Consider the following 24,347-nt stretch of genomic DNA (forward strand, 5'->3'; position numbering starts at 1 on the left):
GTCATACATGAAAATGTCACTGCAATATGTTTTCAGGGGAGTATTTGAATTCTGCACCCGATATGTCCCAGTAACACTGCCTATTTTGAGCTCAGCATGTGTTTTACAGAAGGCGTCCATGGGAAAAGATCATGACCTGGGCCAAGGTCATGTACTCGATGGTCAAATAATGATTGTGCATGTGAGTTAGTGCTCTTTTCCTGATACACAAATATCAAAACAATCAAAAGTGCGCACAAATTTGTTTCATTTACGAATAATACTAACGATAGCAAAACCAACCTCACCTCAAGCTACTGACTTTGCCGTTTTTTAACCGAAATATTTCAACTGTAGGTACTATCATTATCTATTACTACAAGAAGTTTGAGGAATCACAAATGACCTACAAAAAGTTATGCGTGCTCAATTTGTATAGAGGTTGACCTATTTGATCTGACCCTGGTAGATCGAAACTTCAGCCTTGCAGAAATGATGTCCAATGGATGAATTACAGGTACTGAGAATTTGGTGTCGCCGCGAGCTTTCATGTTTTAGCTCTAGTCGAAAAGCCACTCGGGGAAAGTCAACTCCTCTTCCTGGCCAGGGCGCAGGTCAAAGGAAATTTTTCTCATTTGAAGATATCAAAGCAAGCATCAGATATGATGAAAGAGGCTCACGTTTAACTAATGGCGTGCTTGAAGTAGAAAAGACTGCTCTAAACAACACAATTTCTCTATTTCGTAAACATGCTACTCAATTCATCATTAATTGCTTACGTCATCGCACATTGCACAACATTAATTAGACAGTATCAAAAGCCTTATTCCTCGGAAAATCAGGTGAATGAAGATAAAGATGCGTTGATATTTCGGCATCATGCATTCATCGGAATGAATAGCGTAAGTGCACAAAATCTATTGAGAGCCAATTGACGATCATTATATCTGAGAATCGTGCTCACGAACGCCAGATATAAACGATTCGACCGCCATATTTTCCTAGGTTTTAATCGCCGCATGGCCTATATGGAATGGCCGAATTTCAACCACATTTGTATAATGCACTGAATGTTAAGATGACCTTGAGTGCAGGTCTTCAAGACGACTATTTAAGTTGAAAACGTATTTAAGTTGAAATGTGGAACACTCCCTTTGAAAGGAACGTTCCACATTTCAGGATATTGAAGTGAGCATCACATATCATTAAATCAGCCCAGTTATAACCAGCATCCTTTGAAGTGGAAAAGACTGCTCTGAACGTTCTGCTCAGTAAATGTGCTTCCCAATACACTATTGTTTGATTACGTCATCGTACCTTGCACAACATTGGCTGACAGCCAACTGACGGTCGGTAATGGTCTGTCGGTACTGCTGTCGGTACAACTGATGGTCAGTAATTTGGAAATCGTGGTCACAAACTCCAGATATGGATGCCTCGACAACCGTATTTTCTTGGCATTTATCGCCGCATGGTCAGTGGAAAGGCGGAATTTAAATGGCGTTATTATGACGTCATGGATGCCTGGGTGACCATCAAATAGTCTCCACGAAATATTCTGTACACTTCGCCGGCGTGTAGCTAAGAAACCAGAGGGGTATAGGTCTTAAGAAGGACAGGGCTGTGAACTGAACTGAGTGTGAATTGAACTGATGAGTGGAAGTGAAGTAGTCTTCAAGATGGTTGCATCAGTTCAAAACCTCACACAGATGTGCAGCACCCCATTTAAACTCTCCCTTGATCCGAGACACGCATCCATCGACGCTATGTATTCTCGCTCATCGCAGCGCGCCGTGTCCTCTACGCAGTGAGCACCTCCCTCACAGTGTTCCATCCATCCTTCAGCGCAGTGCGATGTTCCTCGCTGAAGTGCACCTTCATGTGCTGTAGCTACGATTCATAATAACGGTGCACCGTGCAGTACACACCGCCCTCACTGGAGTGCGCCCCTCCTTCAGTCCAATGCATCCATCAAGTTGGTGCAGTACGCCAGCCCAATAAGGTCATCCTTCCACACAGCTTGGAACTTCACCGAGACAGCAGCCTTACTGGAGACAGTACAGCACAGCTTACAACTGTCTCGGTAAGGTGAGACAATTTTAAGGTGCTGTGCACCAACTCCTAACTTCAGCTCACCTCCCCCTGCGGTGTGTTGCACCATCCCTGCTGTAGCTTACATCACTGCGCCGTCTCCCGGAACAGCTCGTCATCGTCATCCGCACATGACTGTGCCATGTCAAGCTTTGTCGGCTGTCTGCGGATCCCAGACACACATACAACACGGCAACCCAGACGTACAGACAACAAAACAGCCCAGGCTGACACACAACGCAGCAGTCCATGCACTTACAACACAACAGTCCAGGCGCGCACACAGCACAACAGTCCATGCACACGCACAACGCAATGGTTAATGCACCTACAACACAACAGTCCAAGCACACAGACAAGACACAGAGACGTGGAAACAGTCGACCTCTGCAGTCAGAGCGATGTTCTACAATCTCACTGGAATCATTGAGCTTGAGAAAGCGCCTGCAGAACAGTCATCATCATAACCATCGTCTCGATGGATTTGTATTCACTTACATGCTGTGGCTATTCTGGAAATAAGTCCACATACACACACAGACACACGGCAGGTCAGACGAGCATTGGTGTGGTTAAACTATGAACCTGTCAAGGTCTCGTCTACCAACTAATAGTTTTATTCCGATATGTGCATGCCGTAAATGAACGAACGCAGGATAGCATTGTACTTCACCACTCTTCAGTACGAAATATTATAGAACGCGAAAAATTCAGTCACAGCAAAAACCGCTTCAATTCTGAGTTCGCCCTCGGAGGAAGGCAAACTGGTGATGAACCGCTGCGGGAATTCCGTCCCAGGTTAGCGAACTGAGCGAGCCATGGGCCCGTACGAGAACACGTGGTTTGGCGTGAACGGGCCCAGTTCGTGCGCTGGGAAGCTGAAGCCACTGAGAAAGAATTGAAACGTCTTGACAACGCCCATTAGAACGCAATCTGTATGCAAATGTAGTTTTTGTGGGCTATAATTAGTTAGCGGCAAGCATCAACAGCTGTCTACTCATCGTTCCAACAGAGAAATTAAATAAAGCCCGACGCAAAAACCGCATAAAGGCAGACAATAAAGAGGGTACGAATTGACTGACTGGAAACCCTGCGGACACAGCAAGATGATGCACCTTACACCGACCGTAAAACACATGTAGACGAGGCTATAGAATAACGGCTCGCAACCAGTCGGTGCTTGGGTTTGCTATCCAAGGACAGATCCCAGGTCGGCCAGCGGGACCATGCCTTAGTCCCTAAAAAGGCAGTGAAATGCCAGCAACGGTATCTCTTTGGCTTCAGTTTTGGCGGCTGGTACCGTGCTCGAACCTACCTGCCACGCAGCCCGATATTGGACCCCTGTTGCTCACACCTTTCACATTCGTCACCAGCACTGCGACGTTACCAAAATATTTCGTAATCTGGTCGGAAGCCCGAACACGTGATAAGTATGCGAGCACCGACATGTTCTATGCTGTCATGCATGTGAAAGCCCTGCGGATTAGTCTCGTCAACTAGTCGCAATCCATGTCTCAAGATAAGACCGCATGTGTGTCTTACAGATACGTCTTGAGGACGGATACATACCTTGATATGGGCGATGCTCATAGGATTAATCTTGTGCATGGCACAGAAGCAGCCTCACCAATATAACTTTCAGCATAAATTATGTAAGGTTCGTCTCAACTCACATTTAACCCGTCAGAGGCTATCCTCGTCGCAAGATGTCCAGAACCTAGCAAAGCACATGCACTTTCCATGCATGGCAGGGTATGCATGTGTCGCGCCCAAATGAATCCCACTGTCATGCTATTCAAGTAATAACCGAATGCTAAGTTAGCGGCAAATATTTCAGGAATGCAAGTAAAAAAAAGTCTGATGCGCTTGTTCACGCTTTATGATAGCGTATCTCACCACCCCTCCTCCAGACACAGGCCCTTTGCCCGTCACGAAGGTACAGCGTCCGCCTCCGTCAGATGAGGGTGTAGCAGACCGGGAGCTGTCTGGACGACATGGGGTTGGCCACCGTCAAAAACAGACCGAGCTTCGTGATCGGACCACGGGAGCCGGGGGGGAGGGACTCGTCTTCCCCACGACCAACAGCGCGGAGCACAATCCTTCTGCTGTCGTGGCGCCGTAATGAGTTTTCACGCTGGATTTCCGCCTCTTTGTGCGGCGGCGAGGCAGGCGGCGCCCCGGCCCTTTGCGGCGCTAACGGGGGACACGGCAGGGTGGCTGACCTCCTGACGGACGCCGGTTCGGGCTGGCCCGGCCGGCAGGGGTGCGCAGCTCGGTGTGTCACCCCAGAAGACCTCTCGACAGGGTAGCCATTAGCGACACGGGACGACGCCCGGCTGAACCCGACTGGCCTCCGCTGTTTGTTTCCGTTCCGACTTTGTTTTCTGACAATGGTGTGTCCAGGAGACGGCCGTGTTCGGCTGGCTCTCCCGGTGAACATGTTTATTGGGCCGGTCGCCGGTGAAGTGTTTATCGCCCGGCCGCACCCGTGCCGACTCGTGCCCGACAGTTTCCGAGGCTCACGGGTGGGACCGATGGATACCTGGGTGGCTGGACACACACGGAGTGTGCTCAAAGACGGCATTTTCTAGGCTATATCGCCAGTTAACAAATATCTTTCCTTGATTTTTATAACATCGCATCATTTCTGCTTGCCCATTGCATATTGCAAGTCGCAACAAAAACTGTGACAGGCGGAAAGACAAGAATACTACACACACAGTGGTTCATCATAGTTCGATCAATCCACATATCCTGCAGAGCCCATCACGAGCTTTTTGGAAGCGCTAACAGGCGGGATGTTATCTTCCAGAGAAGTTGCAGGATCATGTTGGTTCCTTGAGTCACTTCAACACCTTTGATTAGAAGAATAGCCTGCACTGAGAATTCCGTGTTAGCATACCGGCAAGAGCCTATCGTAATGTAACATACGGACGTCGCCTTTGCTTAGCGGCGCCACAAAAATGGTCGTATGCCTTGTTGGTGTAAGCAAATGTGAAAAGCTTAATCTGCCATAAGAATTTATGGCAGCAATGTCATCTTAATACCGTTCAGCCGTAACAAGCACTATAAGGAAAGATAATCGTCATTTTGTGGCATATCGACGATTGAAGTGCGGTGTCTCCCTGACGGGGGTGGCATGTCCTTCCTAAGCAGACTTGAGAAAATGATGCTTCAATGACATAAGAACTACATAATTTCGTTCCGTTTCCATTACACGCAAGTCACCAAACGTCACCTCGGTGGCGGTGAGATTGGTTAATTTGTACGATATAGTCTAAAAAAATTATCATATGACTCTGCATGACACCTGTACCTTACCATTAGGCCCTCAGCGAATACCCAAAACGAAACAGAAACAGAGTTCCTCATCTCGCCGTGTATAGTCGTTACCGTCCGATTTAATCAAATGCATTAACAGGCAATAATGTATTGACGTTAAGCCACCGCAAGGACAGTACAAATGCGGTAAGTAGATACGCAAATCATTCATTCAACAGACGTCTTGTTCGGTGTGCGAACAAAAAGTCGAAAGGAAAAAGTCGAAATGGAAAAGTTGATCAATAAAAAGTCGGTAGGCATAAAGGTGGGCTGGGATAAGATTGGCATCGGAAAAGCTGAAGGGCAAGCAATCAAAAGTGATCAAAATAGGCTGGGATCAAGTTCAACGAAAAAAAAAACCTTAACGCAAAACTCAACAGGGACAAAAGTCGACGGTGACAGAAGCTGACTAAAAAAGTCGAAGGAGGAAAAAGCCGACAAGGATGAAGGTTGAAATGGAAAAGTCGAAGGAAAACGCGTCGACAGAGATGAAGGTCAAAGTCAAAGTCAAAGGTGACAAGCTAAAAGGTGAAAAAAACCGAAACGGAAGTCCGCGAGACACTCGTTCGTGGGTGCTTATGATCACGCTTTCAATCATACCCGCAGTAAGCACAGAACTTTTGATGTGAAATAGACACAATGCTGGCTTTGGGATGATCCAGTACAAGCCTAATCACTATGTTAACATTGCATAAGTCTTGCAACATGATCAGTAAAGTGTGAGTAGGGGGAAAACCGTGATCGCTTCCCGTTCGATCTTGTCCGGTTCCGTCCGTTTCCGTCACCTGGCTCGGTCCGGTTCCGTTCGGGCCCGTCGGATTGCGTTCGGTAGAACGCGGTCCCGTCCAGTCCTGTCTGGTCCCGTCCTGCCCGGTGCGATACCGGCGCGCTTCGTCCAGTCTCGCCTGATCTCGTCCTGTTTTGCCAGGTTCCATTCGGTTTTGTCCGTTTCTGTCGGATTCTGTACGATCTCCTTCTGTACCGTCCGGTTCCTTTCCGCCACGCCCCGTGACCGATCCCGCCCTATTCTGCCTGCCTGCGTCCGGGCACGCGTGGTTTCGTCTGGTGCAATCCGGTTGGGTCTGGTCTTGTTCCATCTGGTTCCATCTGGTTCCATTCCGGTCCCAGATCCTATTTCGTCGGCTCTCGCCCGATCCCACCTGACGTGATCTGATATTTGTACGCTTTGTATGTTTCCACCCGTTTCCATCCAGTTCCATCCAGTCCCACCCGTATCTCCCGTGAGAGCAGCTCTATCTTCGTCTCATACCAGACGTAAAATCCTGATGACTGTTTTTTTTTAAAATAATTCGAGCCCTAGTGTTTTTTTTTTTTTACTGACCCGAGTTGACATTTATCGCTGGCGATGCTCTTTTTTCAACTTATCCGTTTCACCTTTTATCCCTGTCGATTTGCAGCTTTTTACCGTTTGAGGTGTGGAGTTGTTATTCCTTTATTCCTGGTGATGCCTTGTCGTTGGACGGTTTCCCTTTGAGTTTTCGTTCGGGAACCATCGCGCTCATATCATTTGGACTGATTGACCGGGGCGTGGGTCGGCTAAACTGGTGTGTGACTGCGAAAACTGATCGACCAAAGTTGGGGCGTCAGTTAAGTAGATAGACATGGATCAAGGGTACGTGCAGACACCAAGTCAGTAGGAAGCCATGCCCCTGGCTGTTTCAACAAGCGCCTGCATCACAATAAACGGTTGCATTCCTTCGTCATTGACGGCTGTATTACCATCGCAGGTTTATGAAAACAAAACTCCCATTTTTCTCCACTGATTCCTGTTTTTAAGGGACGAGACGGACTTCGTCACACCCGTTTTATAGAGCGCCAGCCAATGCTTTGGCCATATTAGCGCTCAGCAGCCATGGCGTAACCAGGAGTCGAACATATGCCCCCACGCATGAGTCCGAGGCCGTAACCAATCGGACATTACGTCCCTCTCCCCCTCCCCAATCTTAACCCATTCGAGCCAAACAACTTCTCTAAACCCATTTGTTCCAAACAACCTTTCTGAATTCATTCTATCCAAACAATTTCTTGTCCCAGAAACCTCCAAATAAACCACTACTCGCCACATACAACGCACATTCTGTATTTTACAGTGATGTTTGTTCAGCACATAATCAGCGAAACCTATCAGGCAACTTTATTTGAAGGGCCTAGGCGAAAGCATCCTCCCGTAGAAGAAATACTACAAAACGTTTTATCGATTGAAATGAGCCACCCACTCAATGGCCTCGAAAAGATGCGTTCATATTGGTGGACAAAAAAATAATATGCATGACCAGCATTGCAGCTGTCAGGCTGTCTGACGTGTGCACAATCCATGCATCTCTCAGATCTGTATTCATAGTTTCCTTTTACATGTAAGTTGCATTACTCGGTCAAATTACATTTTCAAGTATTTCCTTCAGTAAAACACTTGTCCTGGACATAAATCAGCTTTAACAGTCTGTACAAAGTAATTGGACCTAGGTATTTGGTGATATCAATGTGCTTATACAAAGCGATTTTAGCGTATATAAATGTAATGCACTTCATGGTTACCGGTAAAAAACAATTAAGCTAGAATTTCATCAACAGGCTCGATGATTTGTTCCTTTACTTTGTCATATATTTCTTCTTTTACTTCATGCTTAATTTGCTTGTTCAGGAGTTGCCCAATCTTTTTCACAACATGGTCGGATTTTTCGTTGAGCGGCCGCGAACCGGACTTTGAACGTCGGCTTGAGGTTGGGTCATCCAGGTCCCAAATATGGACATGCTTGCCATGTCTATGAAAATACTTCTTCGGAAGGGCCTCTGGAAAAGTACATGTTCGCCGTTCAATCTGCAGAATAGAAGTTCTCAACATGGATATAAGACATTGTCATTTCGTCAGTAACTGGAAAGCCAGAAGTTGTGTTTCAGCAAATAGCTCACATCGCTTGCAAATATACCTGAACGCAATCGTTTATAATTTCGTACATTTTGCACCTTTACAAAAAGCTGCAAAACTGCATCATAAATGTGCGTTTTTGCACTATTTGCAAACATTGTGCTAAACGTGGATGTAATGTTCTACCTCAGTGTTGGAATGTTCAGCAACAAGCAAAATTACTGACTTGAGTACCACCGATATTTCCACTCACCTGTAATAACTGCAAATACGAGAAGACTGAAAAGAAAAACAAGGACCGCCCTCATCTTGCTGTAAATGTCACAAAAAACGTAGAACGGTTCCTTAATTTTGAACGGCTATGTTGAATGCACCAAAAAGCAGTAACACTGCAAGAAGACTGCGCAACTAAAAATTCATTGTGAATACCTGGCTATACTTGATTACATCAAGTCACGTCAATTTGGTCAGAACAGTTTTGTTTTTCATGCGCATGATTAAACACATGATGTATTTTTAAAGCGCACTTCGTTTTTCGCTCGCTGATTTGACTCCAGATCTACGCGCCGTCAAGTAAAAATTACAAAGCTCATCACCGATGACTTAAAGGACTGTTGTATATTTGCATTATGTTTGGAAGTAAGACATTCTCAGGATTCTTCTTGGTAGGTCACAGTTATGACTTTTTAAGGCCTAAAATCTTTGCGTCTCTGAGCAATACGCACGCAAACTTGTGAGGATTATTTCGCAACGCCTAATTCAAGGCTACCCAGAGATGCATGCCGACATAGAAATGCGACACGAAATCCACCTACTAAATTGCCACGTTTTGTTCAAGATCAGGCCAGATTTGACAGTTGAGGCGTTCGTGGGTTGTGCATGCCATCAGGAATGGTGTAACAACGGGAGGCAGCTGGCTTTTAACCGGTTAAACGCGTTAGATGCAAGCTTCGAACACGACATGAACGACATTTGAGTCATGAACTGCATCATATTCTTCATAAATTTCATGAGCTGAATCATCAGCCGATCATCTCTAACAACGTTTTGTCAGTGAGTCATGTCGCTCAAATGGAAATGGTAACATGAATAAACGCAGGTCGCTCCAGACAAATAAACAACCATTGCAGAATGTTAAAATGAACGGCATGCATCATCGGTCATAAAGTTTTTTTTGACAAAATTAAAAGTTTTGGCTATTTTTATAGGCTGTTATAGGCTATTTTTATTAGGTTTCACATTGTCTCTTTTATGCCCGCTTTTGTCAATGATGACGTGTAACTTCTAAAAAGCTACTGGATCTTGTGGAAAGTTACAAAATATAAGGACATGGCCTGGTCACGCACATATGAGCATGGGGAGGTGAGAATGTGGATTTTTTGGAAAATTTAGCCTTTCACCTAGTCTAGTGGGATCAGTTATTGACCTAGCGACAGACACTTGATACCAACCGCAAGATCACGTTGAAAGCAATCCAACGTGTCTTTTTTCTCGCGAGGTTCCATATTTACTAGTTTTGAGCCGGTAAGGGCATGAGCCTCACTCCCCATCACTCCATGTTATGAAAAACGACGAATTAGGGCGACAATCAGTGCACAAACCATGACAAATCATCATGTTCGACATGCTCATCATGCAGTTAAGATTTTCACTGATGCCGGTTTAATGATATTGCCCTGGCAGGCGCTGCATCAAATACATTCCTCAGAGATAATTCAGTTACATCATGTTGCGTGCATACGTATAAAGCCTTACCCGAAGACAGCTCAGTTGACATTTATCCCTTGCGATGCTCTTTTTTCGACTTTACAGCTTTTTGCCGTCTGAGGTGTGGAGTTGTTATTCCTTTATTCCTGGCGATGTCTTGTCGTTGGACGGCTTCCATATGACTTTTGTTCAGGAACCATCGCACTCATAACATTTGGACTGATTGACCGGGGCGTGTGTCGGCCAAACTGGCGTGTGGCTGTGAAAACTGATCAGTCAAAGTTGGGGCGTGGAGTTAGGTAGATAGACGTGGATCAAGGGTATGTGCAGACACCAAGTCAGTAGGAAGCCATGCCCCTGGTTGTTTCAACAAGCGGCTGAATCATAATAAACGGCTGCATTCCTTCGTTCTTGACGGTTGTATTACCATCGCAGGTTTATGAAAACAAAACTCCCATTTTTCGCCGCTGATTCCTGTTTTTAAGGGACGAGACGGACTTCGTCACACCCGTTTTATAGAGCGCCAGCCAATGCTTTGGCCATATTAGCGCTCAGCGGCCATGGCTTAACCAGGAGTCGAACCTATGTCCCACGCATGAGTCCGAGGCCGTAACCAATCGGACTTACGTCCCTCCCCCCCCCCCCTATCTTAACCCATTCGACCCAAACAACTTCTCTGAACCCATTCATTCCAAACAACCTTTCTGAATTAATTCTATCCAAACAATTTCTTGTCCCAGAAACCTCCAGATAAACCACTGCCCGCCACATACAACGCACATTCTGTATGTTACAGTAATGTTTGTTCAGCATAGAATCGGTGAAACCTATGGGGCAACTTCATTTGAAGGGCCTAGGCAAAAACATCCGCCCGTAGAATAAAGACTTTTTTATCGATTACGTTACGATATCGAAAACGTTTTATCGATTGAAATGCGCCACGCACCCAATGGTCTCGAAAAGATGCGTTTATATTAATGGACAAGAAATTGATATGCATGACCAGCATTGCAGCCATCAGGCCGTCTGACGTATGCACAATCCATGCATCTATCAGATCTGTATTCAAAGTTTCCTTTTACAAGTAAGTTGTATTACTCGATCAAATTAGATTTTCAAGTATTTCCTTCAGTAAAACACTTGTCCTGGACATAAGTCAGCTTTAACAGTTTGTACAAAGTAATTAGACCTAGGTATTTGGTGATATCAATGTGCTTATGCAAAGCTATTTTAGCGTATAGAAGTGAAGTACACTTCATGATTACCGGTCAGAAACAACTATGATAGAATTTCATCAACAGGCTCGATGATTCGTTCCTTTACTTTGTCATATATTTCTTCTTTTACTTCATGCTTAATTTGCTTGTTGAGGAGTTGCCCAATCTTTTTCACAACATGGTCGGATTTTTCGTTAAGTGGCCGCGAACCGGACTTTGAACGTCGGCTTGAGATTGGGTCATCCAGGTCCCAAATATGGACATGCTTGCCATGCCTATGAATGTACGTCTTCGGAAGGGCCTCTGGAAAAGTACATGTTCGCGGTTCAATCTGCAGAATGGAAGTTCTCAACATAGATATAAGACATTGTCATTTCGTCAGTAACTGGAAAGCAAGAAGTTGTGTTTCAGCAAATAACTCACATTACTTGCAAATATACTTGAACGCAATCGTGTATAATTTCGTAATTTTACGCCTTTACAAAAAGTTGCAAAACTGCGTCATAAATGCGCATTTTTGCATATTTGCAAACACTATGTTAAACGTGGATGCAATGTTCTACCTCAACGGTTTTGGAATGCTCAGTCACAAGCAAAATTACTGACTTGAGTACCACCGATATTTCCACTCACCTGTAATAACTGCAAATACGAGAAGACTGAAAAGAAAAACAAGGACCGCCCTCATCTTGCTGTAAATGTCACAAAAAATGTAAAACGGTTCCTCAATTTTGAACGGCTATGTTGAATGTGCCAAAAAGCAGTAACACTGCGAGAAGACTGCGCAACTAAAAATTCATTGTGAAAACCTTGCTAGACCTGATTACGTCAAGACACGTCGATTTAGTCAGAACAGTTTTGTTTTTCATGAGCATGATTAAACACATGATGCATTTTTAGGGCGCACTTCGCTTTTCGCACGCTGATTCGACTCCAGCTCAAGTAAAAGTTACAAAGCTCATCATCGATGACTTAAAGGACTGCTGCACATTCGCATCATGTTTTGAAGTAAGGTAGGCTCAGAATTCTTCTTGGCAATTCACAATTATGACTTTTTAAGACCTAAAATCTTCGCGTCTCTGAGCAATGCGCATGCGAACTTGTGTAGACTATTTCGCAACATCTAATTCAAGGCTACCCAGAGATGCATGCCGACATAGAAATGCGACACGAAATACACCTACTAAATTACCACATTTTGTTCAAGGTCAGGCCAGATTTGACAGTTGAGGCATTCGTGGGTTGAGCATGTCATCACGAATGGTGTAGCAATGGGAAGCACCTGGCTTTTAACCTGTTAAACGCGTTAGATGCAAGCTTCGAACACGACGTCTTTCATCTTTACTGGTTTTAGGCGTCTCGGCCCTTCCGGACCACTGCATGCATGAAACATATAATTTGAAATCAACAGTGTATTTTTGTAAGTAGACAAAAGATCAAAATTTCGAGAATAACACGTTCGCCATGAAATTCTGCATTGCTTGCAGCCAGGCTTACAGTCGACTCGTGCTGAATCATGAACCAGCTCTTGAATAAGTAATTTTGAAATAAGTCGTAAACTGAGTCGGCTCACTACGAAAAATGTCGCTTTGAGTCATGAGCTGAATCATGAGCCAATTATCTCCAACAACGTTTTGTCAGTGAGTCACATTGCTCAAATGGAAATGGTAACATGAAGAAACATGACACACTCCAGACAAATAAACAAACCATTTCAGAATGTTAAAAAGGAACGGCATGCAGCATTAGTCATAAGGTTTTTTTGACAAAATTAGCACACAAGTTTTCTGTTGTAACGTCTGAACAGCAAGCAGAATATTGGTTATCGCGAACTTGAGTTTGCCAAATGTTAGCCAGCAAACATGACTTATCGACAATATCGTATGGTACACACACCCTACATTCCTATATCCTACCCTAAAGTCAGCAAAAGATTGGCTGCTACCGATGAAATTCAAGGGATTATCATATTTGTCATCGTCAAATGTCACAACAATGAACTAATCCACACCTGACCCCTTAGTCAATCCTCCTTGAACTACAGTAAGCATGTTTTCGCTAAGGCTATATAAAATAATCGGTAGGGTCGCCTCGTCTCATATGCACATTGTATATCCCACATAATTTCCCAAGGGTATCATCAATAGTTATTTTCACGCAACACGGAACTTGTGAGAATATAGCCCCCAAATGAAGTAGTGTTGAAAGGTAAGAAAGTGGTGCATAGCACTCTGATGTTTACGCAGCGCGGAACCCTGTTTTGACTGCTAAGCCATGATAGCGTGACCTGTTGAAATGAGTTCAAGGTATCCTGGTGGAGATGACAGCCGGCGCCTTCGTCAGACTATCCCTAGTTCACCCGTTCAGAGTTCAGTTCAGTTCAGGTCAGTTCCTTGCTGACTAGAAAATCTGGGTAGAGTGAAGTGGACTTTTGCTGGGCTTGTATGTGAGAAATGCAATCGTAATTCGCAATATCTATTAAGTTCAGGTAAAAAGGTAAGTTCTTAGTATGTTTATTACGTATGCCAGCTATTCGCTACTGCATTAACTGCAATGCGACGTTGAATTGTTGACATACCGTAGCCGGCGGCGTGGCTAATATTGGCAAGTGGAAATGTGATTATCTACATGTGAATGCATTTGGCTGGCAGTTGGCGGAAGCAGACTGCCAACTGTCAGGTTTACTGCAGTCTAATCCACGTTGCATGCTGCCTAACTTATTGGTGGGGTCCGTAGGTGCCAGGCAGACTATGTTAGCCTAGAGCCGGTTGGTAACAGCTTACAGGAAAAATATAGTTAGCTGAACCGCATTCGGTAAGTTTGAACTACAAACTCGCCCCCATGTAATTTGCATATATTTTCCACGTCATATCTATGAGCAGAAAACACAACACCATTGCTACTGAACTAAAGTTTGCCAAATCTCAGTCAGGAATCAGAGGACACACATACGCACACACACACACACACACACACACACACACACACACACACACACACACACACACACACACACACACACACACACACACACACATATATATATATATATATATATATATATATATATATATATATACATATATATATACATATATATATATATATATATATGTATATAAATAAATAAATATATGTATATATATATATATATATATATATATATATATTTATGCATGGATGTAGATTATATATATGCATCATAGATAGTTTTTGCTAAATCACTCTTACGTTCTGCGATCAGTACATTGCTACGCCTCGAGATCTTAGCTTATCGTCGGGGAATCTAAATGGCATAAGAAATAAGTTTTGAGTTTGTAAGCATGAAAATAGTGAATTACTACCTGGAAAACAGATTTTAGTACGGAGAAGACCAATAAAGCATGGCCAATTGAAGTAAGACAACTTTCTGTTATTACTTTGATACATATAAAACACACCCATGATGAAAACAGTACAAAGACACGAACACATTGTCACAATTACACCTCTAGCACTCACCGCCCTCTACCTAAAAGCTCAATGGTTGTGCAAGAATTTGTTTGTCTGTTTTGAGCTAGAGAGAGAGAGAGAGTTCGATAATAGGCATGCTCTCTCAAATTTGAAGGAGTCTTCTGTCATTGCACGTTTGAAGAATATCAGCTTTGTCAGTCAGATGTATCAATGTCCTGGCGTGTTCGTGTCGTATGTGCTCCAGAGACGCACCGTCTCTTAAATGCATTATCAGGCGTCGTGAGAGTGCCGTTGTGGTTACACCAATGTGGTGTATGGAACAAAGTTTGCAGCCTTCGATATTATATTTGAATTGATACACAATATTCGTGCCTTTTAGTTTGATGGGTTCGTCTGGGCTGTTTCTCATGGGAAGGTTAGAGAGTTTACCATTGGGATAATAAATGGCATTGCTTATTTTGAGGTCGGTCTTGCCTTTTAGATGTCGAGAGATTGCTTATATATAACGTGAGCCGGAAATCCATCAGATCTTTGATTTTGTATGCTGCGTGCGTCGTGAGTCAAATGATCCAATACAGGCAATTAGTCTGAACTGAGTGGTATCAGAAATTGAAACCGCCATCAGTCGTGAGCTGAACTGGATCACAATAGCTGTGAGATGGCCCTGAGCCGACCCAAAAATTTGGGTCGAACACGGGTCTGCTTGGAGCAGGTCGGTAACTCGAAGAAAGGTGCAAAGTAGGTATAGGATATGTAAATGGTTATCACCAAGGACGACCTTCAAACAAAATTCAATGTTGTCCCGACGACAATAAGCCTTCACAGCATTGCGTGCTTGCTGAAATTTGTCCCATTGAATAACGATATGTTAAATCGAAAGTAGGTGATCGCACGGCTGGCAGCGAGGACGAGGGTGACTCATTATATAGGGACTGACGAGCGTGTCGGCTACAGCCCGCACATAGCACGGAAACGTATTCAATGATGGAAAATACTAAGGGTCTGTAAAGGCGTGAAAATGTATAGTGGTCTCTGCCGTATGTGAACCAAAGATGCTTCTAAAGAAATTCAGTCTTTTGGGACATTTAGGACGAGCATGCTCCAAGCATTCCTGCATTGACAATCTCGGGTTAAGTACGTTGTCAAGAAATGGAAAGAAACAGCAAATGAAGGCAGTGTTCATCTAAGTAAAGACGACAACTAGGAGTGGCGCGTATATTTTTGCTGAAAACGTGACAGCAGATTTGGAGTGTAGAATTACATCAGTAAGACTCTGACCACTCACCTTGTTTAGGGTGGCTTCGAGCCATGGCAGAGAGTGGTCATACTCAGCGCCCAAGCACTAGACTGCGCGATCGCTAGTAAAAAGTGAGAAGGACATACCCAGCGGCAATGTGTCAAATAATCGTTAACCATGACGTTTATGTAAGTCGGTGCAGTGGTGTACATTTGTTTCCAAGTCGCCAGAGGTTTTGTCTTGGCGAAATGCCTCAAAGAAAACGTAGAAGGGCTAGCTGACTGGAATTAATTCGCAAGCATATTTGAGAAATATTTAATGGAAAATCAAGTACCTGGGGTTTTTCAAAGTGGCCTTAAGGTCCAAAAAAGCGCTTCGGCGATTGCGGCATTCCACTTGGAAGTTGCCAGGGACCATAAAGAGTCCCTCGGAACTTGCAGTTAACTATTATCTCCGGTAATTGCGGAGAATGACACCACGAAAGCGCGGAAGCTGGCACGCAGGGTCAGTGCCACGCTCCTGTAGGACGTGACCACCTCGCTCGCCGACCACCCTGACCGGGGGTTTGCCTGGACAAGGCGCTGTCCGCCTTCCTACACAATTATTCTGCCAGCACAATGTAAGCCCGCCAAGCCCAGCTGTAGGCAGAGTACAGCCTCAGGAGGGGAAAGAACAGGGCCAATATCCCGGCTCTTCGGCTGGAGCGGAGGACCTCCTGTCCACTACGTGGCCGACGGCGAGTGACTGGCGGACGGCCGCCAAAGGAGAGCCGCCGTGAGCATCCCTACCAGCCGAAAAAGGGGAAAACGGCCACACCCTGCTCCATGCAGTCTCTAACCATCGGCTGTTGTGCTACCGCATCTGAAGGGCACGACAAAAGCTGTGATACCTTAGAAAGTGTGTTCTGCTCACAAAAAAGCATAGAAGACTTTTACCCCGACGTTCGACCTGTTCGTCGCACACTTCAAGACGCCATCTGACGAGGGATGGCGCGTTAGCCACCAGGTTCATGAGAAATTTGGGGCTGCTATTAGTCCACGACGATTAAGTGCCTACACAGCTTTCTGAGATTGAGACTAGGGTTCTTCTTGTCGGACACTTTTTTGCATCACTCCCTATATCCCTTCAAGCAAACTTAGATGAGAGCTGTTTACTAACCACGTGTCTTTCACCTAACTTGTGATAAATACACTATTTTTCTGCTCTGACGGGCCAACAAACCAACACGCCGTCCCGTCTGACGACACTTTTGGACACCCGACGACCAAGGTCTCGGTTGGAGGCGATAGGGGCCAAAGGGACGGGCTGTAGGTCACATAAATAATCGCGGCCTGTATGGTCGGGGCCTAAATATCACTTAGAGGTCCTCTTGTACCGTCTGAGGGCCCTCTGAGGCAATGTGGGCGCCTCGGTCGACCAGAGACCATGAGCTCCGAACAGTTGACTCCCTGCCAGTCTGAACCCTGGGGGCCATTTTCGGAGCAGGAGCAAGCGCGCGGGCCACGACTTGCATTGGTCGGAGTCTTCTAGCAATGTAAGGAAACACTATAACTTTGGTAAGTGTTCACGTTGTGACAACGGGAGGGTCCTGTGCCAACCAGGGCCCCCAGTACCGAGCGGCGGGCCCTCCCACCCAGTCCTAGCATGGACCCGTTAAGCCGAACTGGATTCTATGCACCAATTTTTGGACCAACTGAGGCAATCAGGGATGTTATTGCGCTAGTGAGAGTCGTCGATCCGGGACAAAGCGCGCAGGTCAAAATGCCTTCCGCGTCAGGAAGGGACCAATGTGGTATGGTGTATCCCTCTAAGGGCCTATGGGTCGACCAGGTGATGTCGCCCCCATGTCGCCAGAATGGCAACCGGAAGACATCCTACGGTGAAACGGATTGGTCTTTCAGCTCCTGACCGGGAACAATTATGTGCGCTCTAGGATCCTACTCAGAAATCCCCTTGCCAAAAAAAATAAGGGGCATCATTAGTGTATCAAGAGTGTGTCGAAATGAATTTAAGAAACGAACAAGGCCATGCCATGAAAAAATGAGGAAAAATGAAAGAAAGAGAAAATAAAAAACAAAAAACCTCCCTGCTTAGTAAATTTTTTTCTCATTGTGCAATGGTTTGATGACGTCATTGTACCTTGCACAACACTTTTTGAGAGCTTATTATTGGACGTTGTATCTGGAAATCGCGCTCCCAAACGCCAGATATGTACGTCTCGATAATCAGATTTTTGAGCCTTGATCGCCACATGGCTTATGGAATTGCAGGATTTAAATGACGTTATCGTGAGGTCATGAATGTCAAAGTAACTTTGAAATACTCTCTCCAATATACCTTCTCCCATTTTCGCGGTCGTGTAGCTCAGAAACTCGAGGGCTTAGGTGTTAAGAAGTGCAGGATTGTGGGCAGCGCCGACAATTCTTCAAGACAGCTATTTCAGCTCAAAACCTCATATAAATGTGGCACACTTACTTTAATGAACATGTGATAGGCGTGTTAGCAAAATAGCAGTCGTGTGATGTCGGCGTTTAAAGTAACATCGAAGCTCAGCTTCACGTCATGTCATGTCATAGGGGCTTTACGATGCACTCAGGTGCAATGGGGCTTTAAGACGCACTCAGGTGCTGAGGCTATATGGCGTCACCTGCCTCTCACCCTGACAGGGCGGGCGTGCATCACGGGGAATCGAACCCCCTATCTCTGGTTTTCCAGACGCGCACTGGTTACCGCGGATGCATTAACCACTACACTACCGGCACCACGAAGTTCAGTTTCAAGCCGAATGGTGTGGTCTATTGCGCTGAGATTGCTTCGAGACTCACATTGATTTTGAGAAAGAAGGCATTCACGTTATATTATCCAAGGAACTTGTTCCATCGCCATCCACTCAAGAAGTTCTCCCAGGCAGCTTCTGAAATGTGTGGCAATCCACTTTATGTCCTGCCATCTCTGGGAGAACGCTGAAAGCAGAGCTTGACTCACCACCGCTGCGGGTGTCCATGGGTCGCGTTTTTGTTTCGACTGTCCAGAGAAATCCGAGCCATAGCTTCTCGGGGTAGGTAACGCTCGATTCCCGTGGGTGATAAATGAAGGAAAAGAGCATCCGCTTGCTGCTTCCCGTCATCCTTCAAATTCTGGCGTCCGCTCCGTCAGGATGGTGCAACGAAGTTTCAAACGAGATATGCAAAATTGACGTTAAAGGAAACTGGAACCAGTACTACGCCTACACCAATCAAGGGGCAGAATTTGACGACGCTGCCACTACTGTTAGCTTTGAATGCGTACAATTGCGGGCTAACATCTTCTGGACCAAGGCTGTCTTTGCCTTTGCCATTTCTGGTGCCGCCACTGCACCACCGGTATTGATATAGGTAGCACCGGCCGCCAGTACCAGGGCTGAAGTGCAGGACATTGGTATGGCTCACTTTATTGATCACCTCCGTTCGAAAAAGGAGCGGCTGGTCAGTTAGAACACACAGTGCCTTGCTGAGTGTAAATCAGGTATACCGTCAAATTCCTCCTCTGGATCTGTCGTTTCTTCAGTCAAAGTTCTGCCTCCTTGCACGTCTCAGCAAACTTAATCCAATCGAATTCCAGCAATCCACCTCACCTTCGCAGGGGCGGCCAGTTCGAACTGGGCCGACTCCTAGTGCTGTCCGAGCACGCTACAATCCCGGCTCCTGCACGCGTCGCGAGGAGCGTGTCCCCTGTGACGGGATCTGCGGTTAGCTTGAGCCCGTAGAGCGTTTTTTCTCCGTTTTTCTTGGACGACGGCTCTCTGGCGGTCCGCCATCTGATGAAGAAAAGAGGCTTACAGAGTCAAGAGATGTTGAATTACTCGCTTAAAACCGCGGCGAGTTGTTGTCATTAAACAATGACAACAATATTGAGGGTCTGAAAAGTCAACGAAGCAACAATGGTTTATTTAAGTCCTTTCTATCTTCTGAACCAATCGTAGCATGACAGTCCGAGAAACGACATTATACAACGCACGGCACACTGGATCAATTCACGTGATGGTAGCGTTTGAGTGGAAGGTACCTGAGCCATGGTGTTTGAGTGGAAGATACCTGGGCCATGGTGTTTGGGTGGAAAATACCTGAGCCATAGCGTTTGAGTGGAAGATGCCTGAGCCATAGCGTTTGAGTGGAAGATGCCTGAGCCATGGTGTTTGGGTGGAAAATACCTGAGCCATAGCGTTTGAGTGGAAGATGCCTGAGCCATAGCGTTTGAGTGGAAGATGCCTGAGCCATAGCGTTTGAGTGAAAGATACCTGAGCCATAGCGTTTGAGTGGAAGATGCCTGAGCCATCGCAGACCAGTTATTAGTGCCAATCACAGTCTCTACAGGTCTTCAGGTTGTCTCACGAACCAAGCATGCTATTGAACGAAACGAGTGTCCATGGATATCGTTTTTCTACCACATCATCGCTATGTCGGCGACAATGACCGGGTCACGAACGTCATACGCTCTTACCCACAAATTTATCCATTTGTGCACGTTGGGTTTAGGTTAACCTTAAATATTCTGACCTCCAAAATACATATTATGGAATCAAAGCACAACACGCTGCAGGGTAAAATAAAGACGCAGGGGTGACAACGTGCCTTTTCTGCCATGGACGAAATTTGAAACAGCCTTTATTGTCACCTGGAGTCAAGCTATCTGAAATCGTTGCAATATTACTTAAAATGCGACAAGTCGCACAAAACAAGGACAAATGAAATACAATGCATCATACACATCATACACATATACATTGACACTATCTGAGGATACACGTCTTGTAAGTTTCTTGTGCGTCCTAACTTTCATTCGCTGGCCATTCCAAAAGTCCCGGTGGAAAGGATGTAGGTGTCAATGCACGATTGGTCGACGCCGTTAGGGAAATGTATATCTGGGAAAGTATTTCAAAGTTACCTTGGCATTCATGACGCCATAATAACGCCGTTCAAATCCTGACATTCGATTGACGATCAAGATAAAGAAATAAATAAAATAGTCGAGCTGCATGTCTGGCGTTCGTAAGCACGACTTACAAATGCAAGGGCCGTCAATTGGCTTGCAATGCATGCGGAAGGTATGATGACGTAATCGAACAATGACGTACTGAGGAGCATGTTTACTTAACAGATAAGTTTTGTTGTCTAGAGCAGCCTTTCCACTCAAAAGTATATCCATCGTTGTAAGTGATCTTCTTTCATCATATCTGATGCTTGCTTCAGTTTTCTCACACTCGGATTTCACACGTAGTTCTTTCACCTAAGGCCAATGAGCACGTCAGGTCGGTTCAAACTTGACGCATCGCATGTACGAAAAAGGGCAAGAATATGCATAGCCAGAGGCCGCATCATGACAGAAATGACATGTCAACCCAATACGCTGTTTCACGTCATGCTGGGCCAATACCAATGTTCGAGAAAGAGCTCTTGCAGGGTTTAACTCATCCATATAAAAATCATTTGCCATCGCTTTGCTTTCAGATCATACCCTCTTGTCACCACTGGCATACTACATTATCAAAAATTGAGAATTGTTGCGTTATAACGTATTATGTTTGTGAACTGTGCCTAAAACTGCACTGTCTGAAATGAGATTTCAAAGCCTTCCTAAGCTCCTAAAATGTAGACATCTAGCCTGTAATCCTACAATCCACAGCTGGGAAAAATGTACTCGTCAATCCTGAACTACCAACCATAAATAAAACATTGGATTACCTATGTAATGGCCTGGACTACGTGGGTGGCGGGTCAATGCTCGTGCATCGAACCGTGCTTAGCAAGGTCGGTTGATTGCCTCGGATTTCGAGCCCTGCGTCTATTTCGTCATATTGCGATACTGCTTGGTGTTTAGCAGCAATTCCGGTTTCTGTGCTACGCATGGAACAAAAAAGCGACATTTTACGTATCATTTGGATGGCTTGCATATCATAATCGCCCAAAGCATTATTGAGTTGCGACCACTTGTGCCAACTATGGATGGGTAATGCCCGCGCAGCGATACGACAGCCATGTAGACAGATGTTCCCAGCACTACCTTGGAATCAATCCAGAAAAGGATCATCTGCATGCCACTTATTGAGACTTAATATATATATATATATATATATATATATATATATATATATATATATATATATATATGATGAAGAGTTTTTAGTGGAGAGCCACTCATCGTATTACACGAGCCTAGCCCTCGCCCTGATAGGGGGTGCGACCTCTCCCCCTTTAAGATTTTCTTAAGATCCTTCTATAGCATGTCGTGCAAACGTGTCTAATTTTTTTATAGCCCTTAATTCCTTCTTTGTTCGTATTTACACACCATAAACGTATCCGAAGGGTTTTTAAGTTATGAGAAGCGTTGGTTTTGAGGCGCACTGCGTGGCGATCCACGGCCGGCGTGGATGGCGGGCGGCAGCCGACGCTGTCGCGGACCGCCGTAGGGGGCCAGCACTGTTACATTGGCGGAGCCCTACGTTATAAATGCATGCAAAACACGCATAAAAGTGTAAGACATTGTACTTAGAATTAAACGAAACACGTGCCCGTTTAAATTTCGTGTCGCTACGAGGCCTGGTCCCGCACATATGAGCATATGAACGTGAGAATGTGGATCTTTCGGAAACTTTAGCCTTTTACCTAGTCAAGTGGGATCAGTTATTGACCTAGCGGCAGACAACTTGATGCCAATCGCAAGATCACGTTGAAACCAATCCAACGTTTTTTCTTGCTCGCGAGGCTCCACATTCACTAGTTTTGAGCCGGTAACGGCATGGCCCTCATTCCCTACCACTCTGTGTGATGAAGAACGACGAATTAGGGCGGGAGTTAATGCACGAACCATGACAAATCATCATGCTCCGCATGCTCATCATACAGTTAAGATTCTCACTGATGTCGCTTTAATGGCATTGTCCTGGCAGGAGCTGCATCACATACATTTATCAAAGATAATTTAATTACATCACGTTGCGTGCATGCGCATAAATTCTTACCCAAAGACAGCTCAGCGTCCAAAACCTGACGTCAGTCCCACGGTATTGACAAGGGAAAATTATCAGGCCACTAAGTTTCCATGATATCAAACACTATTAAAAGCAGTGCGTTTGATTGGATGAGACGGATAAGACAATATAAAAGCCTTGCAGGGCTCCCCAATAACAGCACCCACACAACAGTTGAGTTACCTATTGTTTGGCTCCTTGAGTGAATTCTGACCGCATCCCTGGCAGAGGTGCTCACAACTATGTGACATCCGACAGGGGTGGTTATCAACTGCATACAGAAAAGCAGCAATCTGTTAACTAACCGCTGCCATTAAAAGATATAAGGTGTGTTTGTGACTTTCCATAAAAAGCTTCACGTCAACAAACACAGCCTCTGGTGCCCATGGTCTAGGCTTCTTTTAAAATCATGACAGGCAGTTGGGTTTTGTTCTAGGGCAGCTGGAAGCAGCAAATGAGCTGGCTGACTTTTAACAGTGAATTTAACACTAAATGATAGTTGAAAGTAATCAATACAATTGCCAGATAATGACATAATCAGCTTTACTAGTACTACAAGGATGCATTTCTCTGTAAAGTTGGGAGGGGGAGGGACCATGCCTACAGACTAGGGGGTAGTTTCCTATTCAGCTATGGGGCTTCCCAAATATATTTTGGGACGCTACACTCCTGGTCCCACCTCTGAATAGAAAGTATGTCGGCTCCGAGGAGAAGCCTCTTTTGAGTGTATTTCGAAGATTTTGGTATGTATTTCGGAAGGTTCAGCCATTTTTGCCTCTACGTCCTCCATTGACGTCTAAAGCCACAGCTCGGGTATTCATAAATAGCAAGCCTCATAGATCGGCAAGATTTTTAACAGTTTCTACCAAGAACGCCCTCCGTGGAAGACTCTTTACTGCATAAGAAGCGCATAACACCTTGAAGAAACTGACAAATGACGACATCCTGCAAGTCGGTGAGCTCACGACACGAACACAACCAGTGGCAGCTTACACACCGGTTCATATGGCCATGCGCTGAACCCAGCTCACAACCGCCTTGCCAGAATTTGAAGTCATCTGTCTCGAATGACACGACGATTTAAAACGTCGGTTAGCACACTGCTCAGGTCCGCTGCAAAGTGCCAAGGCGAACCACTATTCCCACTACTAATAACAAATCTTGTTATTCAGCATTTTATAATGCATGATGCATACTGTTCGGCCGTGCCTTCATACATGCATATAGATATAGTCTTATATATATTTTTCATTTATACCGTTTGGCAGTACCTTAAGCCAATCTTTGCTGAAAAAAGGAAAGCTCCACCGTGAACACTGTTTTGACGTCAAAATTACTGAAGCATATTTGCGATATGCTTATATTAACTGATAGAAGCTATCCGGATGGGAACTATTAAATGTGAAAGCATTTATTGACTTCACCTGCTCATGTCAATGCTTCGGGCAT

The 24,347-nt window shown here is 45.1% G+C and overlaps 1 long non-coding RNA gene across 1 annotated transcript; it reads right to left on the reverse strand.

The window, feature by feature from the left end:
• Positions 1-7,727: 7,727 nt before the first annotated feature.
• Positions 7,728-8,730, reverse strand: LOC119091887 (uncharacterized). The gene is made up of 2 exons (XR_005093454.1): positions 8,532-8,730; positions 7,728-8,202 (listed from the first exon to the last, which is right to left on the reverse strand). It is a non-coding gene; the product is annotated as an uncharacterized LOC119091887 (long non-coding RNA).
• Positions 8,731-24,347: the final 15,617 nt, after the last annotated feature.

Source organism: Pollicipes pollicipes, unplaced genomic scaffold (assembly GCF_011947565.3).
Source record: "Pollicipes pollicipes isolate AB1234 unplaced genomic scaffold, Ppol_2.1 Scaffold_3447;HRSCAF=4054_pilon_pilon_pilon, whole genome shotgun sequence".
In the NCBI taxonomy this organism is placed as follows: Eukaryota; Metazoa; Arthropoda; class Thecostraca; order Pollicipedomorpha; family Pollicipedidae; genus Pollicipes; species Pollicipes pollicipes.